Below are 11,591 nucleotides of genomic sequence, written 5' to 3' on the forward strand. Positions count from 1 at the left end.
CGCCGCCGCCACCCGGACCTGCGCGCTCTGAGCATGCCCGGGGCTGGCGCCCCCCCTCCACCCGATAGCCGGCACCCCAAGCCCCTAGATCCCGCCGCCAGAGAGGGGAGGTTAGAGCCGGCAGCCCTACCTCCCAACCCCACCCCGCGGGAGCCCCGTACCGGATGGGGTCCGGGAGAGGGGACAGACTGGCTGGGGAAGGCAGAGCCTGCGGGGTAGGGGGGGGTCTCTGGTTGAACAGCGGGGAGCTCTGAATTGCCTGTGACCTGCCAGGGGCTGTGCTGCTGGACAGACTTTCCATTCATTCTTCCAGGTCGAGTTAACTGAGCAGCTATTATGTTCCAGCCCAATGCTGGGTTCTGAGGAGTACAGCGGCGCAGAATACAAGACCTACAAGACCGGAGAATGTTCCCCCCTCCTCATAAGCTTTCATTCCAGTTGGGACGCCAGTCAATGACCCAGAAGATAGGCGAAAGGGTACTGGGTCAGGTGGCGACAAATGTTAGGAAGAAAACAAAGCAGGCCTGATGAGGGAAGAAGGGGAGAGGAGAGCTTCTTTAGATTGGGACCCTGGGAATGTCTGGAGTAAGACCCAAAAATGGACACGGTGAGGGATGACATGCTGGGCAGAGGACTAGGGTGCCTGTTCATGGGTGAGGAGGGTAGCACAAGGCCGCCACAAGGCCTTCCTCTCTCCTGAGATCTGCCAGGGACTGCAGGAGGCTGGAAGAACCCAAAGCTAGGGGCCTCTGTGAGCTCCCAGGCCTGGAGGCTCACAAGCTAGTGTTTCCATCATGAAATACACTTTCCTACTTTCTGGCCATCCTCTTGACTACTAGGCCAATTAAGTATTAACATATTCCCATTGTATGGATTAGATAAATGAGGCTTGTAGGATTTAGGTCACTGACAAGGCGATACAACCAGTGAGTGGCTTGGAGTATGCACACTCAGATGACTTCTAGGCAGGAGTTCTTGACTTGTACCTCTAACTCCTCTGACATGAAATACCTGGAAGGTAGAGCAGCCATCTGGGCCTGGGGGCACCGGGATGTTGGCAGGATGGAGAAGCTAAGCTGAGCCTAGAGGGTTACAGGAGTATGGGCAGAGAGCATGGTGGGAAATACTGAGGGGCAGGAGGAACAGAGAGAGAGGAAGAGGAGCACAGTATATGTGGGGGCACAAAGCTCCTGAGAGGCAGGGTCCAGGGAGTAGCGGGGCTGGCAGGGGAAGGCTTCTGATAACATGCGGCACTGGGACACATGCACAGCCTGAGTCCTGAGCCACCTGCACACTATCAAAATTAACACCCCATGTCCAGAAGGATCTGTGCTATCTCATGATAGGTAATGTGATTTCTAGACATCAGAGCACTCTGGAATCCAGCTTTCAGCTTATCGCATTCTCCTAGTATATCTCCCAAGGCTTGGGGAACACAAAATTCATAGAATCACCCAGAGGGGAGCCGTACAGTGGTGATTTCAGATTCCGGGCCCTGGCTCCCCACGGTGTCCTTTACCAGGGCCCCAGGCAGGTCCTTCCAGACCACGTAGCTGTAGGTCAGCATCAACTGACTGGCCCCGGGCAAGCCCAAGACCCTTGGTGCCCTAGGAGCCAGAGAGATGTTTCTTAGGGGCTGGTCTATGTCTTCCCAGATGAACTCAGCACCCCTGCCCGCCCCCCCTAGCTTCTACCTTAAAAGCCCAAGGACTCACTTTCTCAGCCACTTTCCTAGGCCCTGCTACTTTTTTGGCCATATCAATAAATCCCTTATGCTGAGGTATGGGCGGTCTGCCCCCGTGGATATACATCTCTGATGTTTGCTCATGTGGTCTGTTTTGAGATGCTATTTTTAGTTCTCCCTTAACTCATCCTGCATACCTCCCACACCTAGAAAACTCCTGATGAGAATAATAGACCTTCCCGGCCTCCTAGTTCTCTTTTGTCAAATCCCAAAGCAGAAAACGATGCACTTCATTGCGAAAATCTAGAAAATCCAAATGTGCATATTAAACCTCTCAGAAAGCTAAAACGGGAATGTTCAGTTGCCAGAGATGCCTTCAGACTCAAGCTTTGAAACCATCCTCAGTTGCAGATGCTTCCGTGGAGAAGTGATTTTGTTTTAAATAGCAGCGGGATGAGATACCGGCCTAAATTCAAATCGCATTAGAGCGTTAAATCCTGTCTTCTCACCTCCGAGTGTAATTAATTGTTATGACTCAGTAATACAGCTTTTTCGTTCAGCGTATGGTGCTATTTAAAGAGAACAGGCTTCGGTTCTGTAGAGATTGCTTTCAGTTACTAGTTCACTTTGCAAACAGATCTGGTAGAGAATGTGTTTAACTGACACTCCTGTTTCAGTTACCTTTATGCCACTAACCATTAAACGAAGGGTGAGAGGGTGTGTAAGGTGCAGGCTGGTGGAAGGTGGCAAAGGGATGGGACAACCTCCCACCCATCAGTTTGGCTCCCAAGCCTTCCCATTCAGGAGGAACCTGCAACAGCGGGTGAATGAAATAGAGACATCTACTGGCTAGAGCCGGCACTGCATCCAGATCTCTCTCGTTCAGTTCTGGGACAAGGCAACCTCACCCTCCCGCTGGGTTTGAAAGTGCTGTTTTACAATGTAAACAGATTTGTTCTGAGCAGGGATTCATTCTTGCAATAACCGAGAGGTGTTTTGGTGCAATGAGGAGAAATATTAGGTACATAAATATGTGCCTTAGTTCATGCTTAATCCTCAATAATTATCTAAATAAATACCGTTTCAAGAAAAATGACCAGGAAAAAAAAAAAAAAAAAAAGATTGATAAGGCCCAGATGAGTTATAAACATAACTTTCTCTCCAGGAAAAGAATTACAACCATCCCGGGAAGGCTTTGTAAGCCATGTTTAATCTAGTTCATGATTCTGAGCCCTAAGGTAGGCAACCTCAATATCCATATCAGGACAGTAGTGAATTAAATTATGAATTAAATTATGGCTCAGAATATAAAAAAAATATTAAAACATTATGCTATTATTAAAGAGGATAGTTACGAAGCAGGGTTGCAACTGAAAAAAAAATTCTTATGGCATTATAACAGCTTTTTTTAAAGTAGGCTAAGATGTATACAATTTGAATACATGTTTAAAATATGTATCAGTCACAATGGGAAGATTCAGGTTGAATCCCAGCCTTCAAAATATCCAAATGATGCCTTTCCGCAAGTCATTTTTATTGCTGAACCTCAGATTTTTCATCTCCAAAAAGGGTGATAATATTATTTAAGGTTATTAGGAGCCATAAATGAGTGAATTCATTCAACATGCCTGGCACATAATAGGTGTACAGAAAACAGTTTTTCATCTCGTTACTTTTCTCGTCCTTTTTATTATTGAAATGATCAAATTCTCACAAAGGTCACATGTTCAAATGATCAAATGTTGCCTGTAGCCAAGCCATTTGCATGTGGAATGTCTGTAGATTCTGCTTATTTGATTTAGTTTCTTAAAAGTGAGAAAACATACTGAAGCCCATTTATGTTTCTAATTCAGTAAGATAGCCAGCAAACTTTATTATAGCTGGATGTTTACCAGGGCATGCGCTGGAAAGTCTTTCTTAGGGTATCATTAACTTTATTTCAAAATCACCAAAATAGCTGTGGATGAGCAGTAGAGAAGTCTGAAAATTCATTAAACCTTAGAACCTCCCTATAGTGATGGAGCATCTGGCTCTTGTCCTTCTACAGTGATAGGTATTTATTGGGATGTTAAGATACCCCTTATCCTCCCTTAAAAGGCATCTTCTTATCTTTGCTTCTCTTTGCAAACTTGGTTAAAACGCAAATGACAGAACTGGTTAATACCCAGGATATCCATTCTCATTCTTTACTTCCTCATACCATCATCCCCAGCCTTAGAAACATGGCAGATTGTTTTCAAAAATGGTCACATTCATCCCTCTCCCTGCCCCTTCCCCAAAGCCTTTTGCACCTGTGCCTTGCCTGTTTCTCTCACGATGAGGTATTTATCTGCCCCCCTTGGAATCTATGCTGGATGTTGTTGGTTCATGAACTTGGCGCCCATCCAGGCAGAGCAAAGAGAGACCGAAGAAAGAGTCAGAACACTCCAGATTGAGAAGTGGCATTTTTAATTAGCAAGGCAACTTACAGGGCTTGTCTCGGGTACCCATGAGACAAATGGAGCTCCACATCAGCTGGCCAGAATAACGGTGCTGTCACATACGCCATCCAGATGGTCTCAACCACACCTTACTCTCTCGAGGTTGCATCCTTGAGAACAGTCCCCAAAGTGGGGACGGTGGGCAGAGAACATTCCAAGAACAGGGGAGGGGGTTTCTAGCTCAAGGGTCAGCCTGCCGTCAGGTGTCTCTTGGTGACCTCCTTCAGTAGACGTGGGACTTGCTTTGATCAACATAAGGGTGCAGATGTGACATCATGGACTTTCCAAGCATGAACCATGAAAGACCTTGCAGCTCCTACTGTTCACCCTCTTGGAACCTGAGATCATGGCAAATAGAAGCCTAAACCAGTCTCCTTAAGGTGAGAACCATGTGAAAGGCGGCCAAGCAACAACATGAGTGAGGTCAGCTTAGAACAACCAGGTCAGTCATACCGCTCAAGGACAGCAGCCATGTGGGTGACCCAAGTGAGCCCACCAGAAAAAGTGCTTAGCTGAGACCAGCCCAAATGGTGACCCACAGAATCGTAAGCAAATAACATAGGTTTTTTTGTTTAAACCCTGTGTTTTGGGGTGACTTATTAAGTAATTGTAGATAATTAATACAGAAAACGAGTAAGGGTTAAACTTGCCCACTAAATCTTGAATCCTTCTTAATAGTTCCTGACAGATTTATCAAAGTTCCACCAATGTGAAACCCCATTGTCCAACATGAAGCCTTATGTCCTGTTTGTGTTCTGCTCTTGCTCTCTCTCCCTCTTCTCTCATGCATATGTCTGTCCTAGCCTCAGATTGTACTAGACCATGTGCCACATCATCCCTGCTCACTTTTCTAGTAGGTCCTTCTAGTAGGACCCAGGCTCTGCTCCAGACATACAACGATCTCTTCTTGTGCAATTTGCTACAAACTTGAACATATCAGCTTTTCCACAGTCCTTGTCAACCTCTCTGAGATACCGCCCATGTCAGTAATGTGCTCTCCCTCCTTTGGGACAGGTGAGTACAGCTCCTATTCCAGCCAGAACCTGGGGGAGTGGACAGGAATGGAGGCTGGGGCTCAGATCTGCCTTTCCCACATTTAGCACAGACAATTTAGCATGTGTATGCTACCACGTTCTTCGCAGACTGGCTTCTCAGGGTCCTCGTTGCCCTTTCCCATAGTCCTCACTCACCGATGAGCCACGTGGTCCCAAACACATTCCTGGCCGGGCTCGTGTGAAGCCACACCTTATGCTCTCTTCCCACCTCCCCACTTCTCCATCTGAGCCAACTTCACACAAAACCAGGCTCTTGTTTTTTCTTCATTTCTATTTTTTTCTCTATTTCTTCCCACTTCCATCATCAAAGCCAAGAATTACTTATCTTAAACCCTATGGAAAATGTGTTGGACATAACTTGTAGAAATGAGTCCTGGAAAGAGCATCCATGGTAAGAAAGCATCTCAGTCTACACTGGCCCTGCTGGTCTCAATGTCTCTGGGTACAACAGTGTGATGCAAAACTTGCTCTACTGGACAGACCAGCCCTTTCTTCGGAGATTCCCAGAACTGTTCCAGTAAAACCATGAGGGAGAGGCATAGAGTGGGTGGCCTTCTGGATGAAGAACTGGAGAAAGGAGGAGAAAACTGAATCTTCATCTTGAACAAACCACCTGGAGTTGTAAGTGGATTAGTGCCAAGACTGTGTCTCTGTGTTCCGTGTCCCATTTTTACTGGCCATAGTTCAGTGATGGAGAAAAGGAGGAGGGTGCCATTAATGACCACCCTGAAGAGCAGTCAGCATTCAGAAATTACTGATGAGTAACGTCATAGTGGATGTTATAATGTGCTGTCCAGATATGCCCCTCGGGATCACTGCTCTCCCTGCCTCAGCAGCCAGGAGTGTTGGCCGGTGTTGGGAGCTTTTGGCCCCCATACGTGAGTCCCTCCCTGGTCATCGCCTTCAGCCAAAGGAAGCTGACTTGCCTTGCCCGAGGTTATGCTCCCTCCATGGGGCAGCCCACTTCCAAGACTGGTCGATATAGAGGTGAAAATGGGGATGGGGCTGATTGTATGGGGATGGGGACGATAGTGGGATTGTAGAGGGTCATTCCCGCCCTAACGCCTCCTACTGGATCAGCCAAAGCCTTGCAGGCAGCTGCCTCCCAGTTCACCTTCTCTTCTTGTTCAAAGCTGCCTCCTTCACTTGCTTACAGACTCTACATGGGGGGGTGGGACACGGACCACCTACCAGATGGCAATGGACAGGACACTGATCATCTCTAAAGCACTGTAGCAGGGCGATTGTTATGACTTTCCCTGGCAGTGAACTGAAACAGGATACAAATGGAAAGGAATGTGCTGATGGGTGCAATGTCTCAGGCATTAGAGAGGTTTAGGGAAGCAGTAATTATAAGGATTATGGAATCAGATGACTGGTGCTGAGCACTGTGGCTCCATTAGGGTAAGATAAAGATACACAGCTGCTGATTACAGGAAGGTGTGAAAGCCTGGGTGCCCCCTTCCCGGAATAAAGAGAGACTCACATCACCTGCATCTACATGGAGGAGAAAGCAGAGTATCGGGCCAGGAATCGTTTATACACAGAGAGGAGCTCCAGAGGAGATTGAATTCTCCACTCCAGAAAGTTCTGTGCCAAGGTCAGCACCCTGTTTGGGAAGGAGCAAGACCCTGAGGCTTAGGCTGGCAACACAGATCGATGCCTTTGGAAATCTTGAATTCCCAGATTCTGCAACCCCTCTGAACCAGGAGAAGTGCTGCTCTCTTTGCTCGAGATGTATTGAGCTCTGCTTTGCAAAGTAACTATTTTAATACAATCAATTTTTTATGGAATGCTGCATTCAAGAAAAGCAGAATACACATTCTTCCTAAGTGAACATGAGTATTAACCCATATAGACTCTAGGCTGCTCCATAACCCAAACCTCGGTAACTTGAAAAGAACTGAAATCGTAGACAGTGTATTCTCCGACCTCAACAGAAATAGCTCAGAAGGAAATAACAGAGAAATGCCTGGAAAAGTGCACAAATATTTGGGAAGTAAACAACACACTGTCAGATAACCTGTGAATCGAAGAAGAAATCACAAAGAAAATTTTAAAATATTTTAAATTAAGTAATAGTAAACGTCAGTCTATCAAAATTGTTACCCACTGCTAAAGCAGCCTTTACAGGGGAATTTATAGTTTTAAAGGCTTGTATTTAGGGGCACCTGGGTGGCTTGGTTGGTTAGGCGTCTGACTCTTGGTTTCCGGTCAGGTCATGATCTCATGGATTGTGGGATCCATCTCTTGGGTTGTGGGATCGAGCCCCAAGTTGGACTCCGTGCTCATCTGGGGGTCTGCTTGAAGATTCTCTCTCTCCACTCCTCCCTTGCCTCCCCCAGCTTGTGGGCGTGTGCTCGCTGTCTCTCTGAAATAAATAAATCTTTTTAAAAAATAAAAATAAATGTGTATATAGAAAGATTATCTGAAGTTTCCACCTCAAGAATCTAGAGGAAAATTCTGGGACAACCAGTAATCTTCAGCGTTGCTGCTTGGGGTATAAAATGGCACAACCATTTCAGAAAACAGTCTGGCAGTTTCTTATAAAGTCAAACCTACTCCTCACACAACCCAGCAACTGCACTTCTAGATACATACACAAGAAAACTGAGGGCATAGGGACACACAAAGTTTTGTACATAAGTGTTTATAGCAGCTTTATTGATCAGCGAAACTGAAAACAACCCAAATATCAATCAACAGGTAAATAGTTACCCATACTGACTTATCCTTTCAGCAAGACACTACTTCTCAACAGCAACAAGGAGTAAAGTGCTAGAATAAACAACACTATAGATGGATCTTAATAACATTCAGAAGCCAGGCACAAAATACTGTAGACTGTATAGTTCCATTTGTGTCAAATTCTAGAAAAGGCAGAGCTTGTCTGCAGACATGTACTGACAGAAAGAAAATCAGTGGTTTCTTAGTGCCGGGGGTGTGGGGGGGGCAGGGGGCAGTGGTGGAGTCAGTAATTAGAAACAAATGGATCTGAGATCTTTCTAGCATGATGGAAATATTTTACTTCTTCTTAAGGTGGTGATGAGTCAAAACTCCTCAAACTTGCTTTTCCTCTGCCCAGTCTTGCTTCTGCCCCTTCCAGGTATGGTTCCCTACAGAACTCCTCAATAAACCCTTGTTCATAATTCTCTGCTTAGCGTCTGTGTCCCAGAGAACTTGACCTGAGAGATCAGGCAGACTTAAAGTTACAAAAGTGTATAAAATGAGGATTTCGTGAGGTTGATTTCCGCTAACTCAGGGCGCACGCGTATTAGCTGCTCTGCTGGGGTAGAACCAACAAGTCCTTTCCTAGACAGAACAATTACGTCTGCTTCTGGCCCCCTTTCTCCACATACCAAATAGCACCCAGGGCCCATTTCAACATTTCACAGAGGATATTTCTAGAAGCTTCCAGAAATTTAAATTTTAAAATGACGTGCTGCTGACATTGTGGTTTTTGTTTTCAAAAACATGTATACCGTTTGTTTGTTTGTTTGTTTCCTACAACAGGAAACAGAATCCTTTTAATTATAGTGAAACGCATTGATGGTCAAAGTCTTTCATGGAAGCAGTAAAAGGAATGGAAAACAAGGGATTCGATCCCTAGTTGGTGCTTTGTGGGGATAATCACTATGTCATGGGACTACGTCTGCACGCACATGTAATTATGTAGACTCCAGCTATAAAAAGAGAATCTTGGGGCTCCTGGGTGGCTCAGTGTGTTAAGTGTCTACCTTTGGCTTGGGTCATGATCTCAGAGTCCTGGGATGGAACCCCGCATCAGGCTCCCTGCTCATGGGGAGTCTGCTTCTCCCTCACCTCTGCCCCCAACCCTGCTTATGCTCTCTCACTCTCTCTCTCGAATAAATTACAAGAAAAAAATTTTTAATAAAAGAATCTTTCTGGTGCTTGCTCCTGAGATAAGCAGAGAAATAGTGAGAATGCTGTCCAATCACACCAAGAAATCACCAAAATCCAACTGTTTCTGAAACTAACTCATGGGCCCTCGTGGAGGCCTGGTGGCAACAACATCCTCAGGTCACAAGACCCTTTTGTGAATGCAGAGGCCTAGGCTGTAGTTGCCACCCGTCAACCTGTCACCGATACAGACTTACGGAAAAATTAAGAGACAATTTTAAGATTAACCATGACGATTTCCTTTTTTTTTTTTTTTTTTTAGTTTTATAGGCATTTAATAGTTTACCAAACTACAAGGGCGCAGAAGCATGAACACCTCAAAAGTCATTAGAGGAGAAAAAAAAAAAAAACCTCATTTTTTGCTTTTGATTACACAAAGTAACACTTGCAGAATTTTTAAAAGTTGGAAAGTACAAGTAGAAAAATGATTCGCATAAATATTTATATTTTAGATTCGAGTACATATGTAATTTTGGACCCTGCCTCTTTCCCTTACTGCTATCCACTGTGCATGAGTAGATCCTCTTTGACTGAAGAACCATGGGGGTGAGCGTGCACAGGTAAATTGAACAGCCACTCCATGCTTACGGAACTCACTGGGGTGCGATTACAATTCTATTCTGGGCCCTTCTGGTGTTTCTGTACTCACTGGTCCAGGGGGCAAACACAGTGCTGGAATTTTAACTTATAATAATATTTTCTTAATATTATTCCACCTGTTTTTCCCAATATATTTCTGTGTTCACTTCCCCTAACTAAAGCTAAATTCACACTCAACATGAAAAAAAAAGTAAACATCCAAATCGAGCATTCCACTGGTGCTCCAGTAAGGTCAGAACTGCAGCCCCGCGCTGGTTGCTGGGGGATCTCTTTGCCCTCCGCCCCTGCTCTTCAGAAAAGACACACGTGAAAGGACAGCATGCCCTTGCACCACCATTTCCCATCTGAGCACTCCAGTTCCTCTACTCCGAACTCAGGGCTTTCAACCCACCTTTCATCGGTTGTGAAATCAGCTTAATGAGTCCCATTCAGCATTGCAAAAAAATAAATACATGCAATAAGAAAGAGAACAGAAAAGACCAGAGTGCACCACACATAATAAAGGCAAGTGTTGCTTCCTGAAACGTTCGCTGGGCTCTGTGTGTGTGCACGTGCACACACCTGGCTGTGTGCATACGTAACATCATGAGGCCAAACATATTCCCACAACACTTCACCCAGAATTCCCTAACATCTTTTCCTCATCGTCTGCACAATGGTTGAAAAGCATCTTGTCCAGGGGTGCCTGGGTGGCTAAGTCGGTTAAGTAAGTGTCTGCCTTCAGCTCAGGTCATGATCTCAGGGTCCTGAAGTCAAGTCCAGTGGGCTCCCTGCTCAGTGGGGAGTCCGCTTCCCTCTCTGCCCCTCTCCCCACTCATGCGTGTGTGTGTGTGTGCTCTCTCTCTCTCTCAAATAAATAAATTAAATTAAATCTTTTTTAAAGTGGAGGGGACAAAAAGCATCACTTCCAAAAAAGTGTTCTCACTGTTAAAGATTCCCATCATTCCCAGGTCCTGCGTTTCCTACACCCTACCCCACAAACAACACACACACACACACACACACACACACACCTAGTCTGCCTATCTCTATCCCCCAGGTTTATTTCTATCTTTGGTCTGCAAAAAATTACACAGGAATAGAGATAAGGATGGGCATAGAGGTAGAAGCTCAGACAGAAAAACAAAATTAAGGCAAGGAAAAAATAACCAAAGGAACAAATCTACCCCATTACCCATTATTGATAATGGCTATCTCTAGATGATGGTTCTACAGGTGATTTTTAATTGTCTTTCACTTGTGCTGCAATGTTCTCAACCTTCTCTAGCAGGGAAGAGCTCAGACGCCAGAGTCAGATAGACCTGAGTTCAATCATGATTCCAGAAAATCATTAATGATGAAAACTGTAAAAATATTCCCACTATCTCTGTAAATAAACACAAGTCAATACGAATGCACACAAAAGGTCCCTATTTTTATAATCTTGAATATTTTTATGTAAGGTCACATTCTCTTCGGCTAGCAATACACAAGCTTTGAGCTCTCCATTTACCTTCCCACTGAGATTGTCACAGTCAGCAGATGGTCACTCTTGCTTGTCTTGGGCTACCTGCGGTGAGTCAACTTTTTCATCTTTCCTTCCCTGATATCTACTCTTCCAATGCAGCTAAAAATCAGATGAGAGAACATGGTGTGGAATTAAGAGACACAGTGGCAATGCTTAGGCAGTTTTAGTCTCTGAAGAGTTACTGAGTTTTTCAATATTAAGCTTCAGGGCAGATATCCATCATTCAACAATTTCAAGATATTTTTCCCCAAAAGACTCATTAATAATGGTAAAAAAAAGAATAACAACAGAGCCCCTGCTTTTTTTCTATGATATATTTTACACGAGTTCATACATTTTATAAG

Source organism: Lontra canadensis, unplaced genomic scaffold (genome assembly GCF_010015895.1).
Source record: "Lontra canadensis isolate GAN:19392208 unplaced genomic scaffold, GSC_riverotter_1.0 scaffold13, whole genome shotgun sequence".
NCBI classification, from domain to species: domain Eukaryota; kingdom Metazoa; phylum Chordata; class Mammalia; order Carnivora; family Mustelidae; genus Lontra; species Lontra canadensis.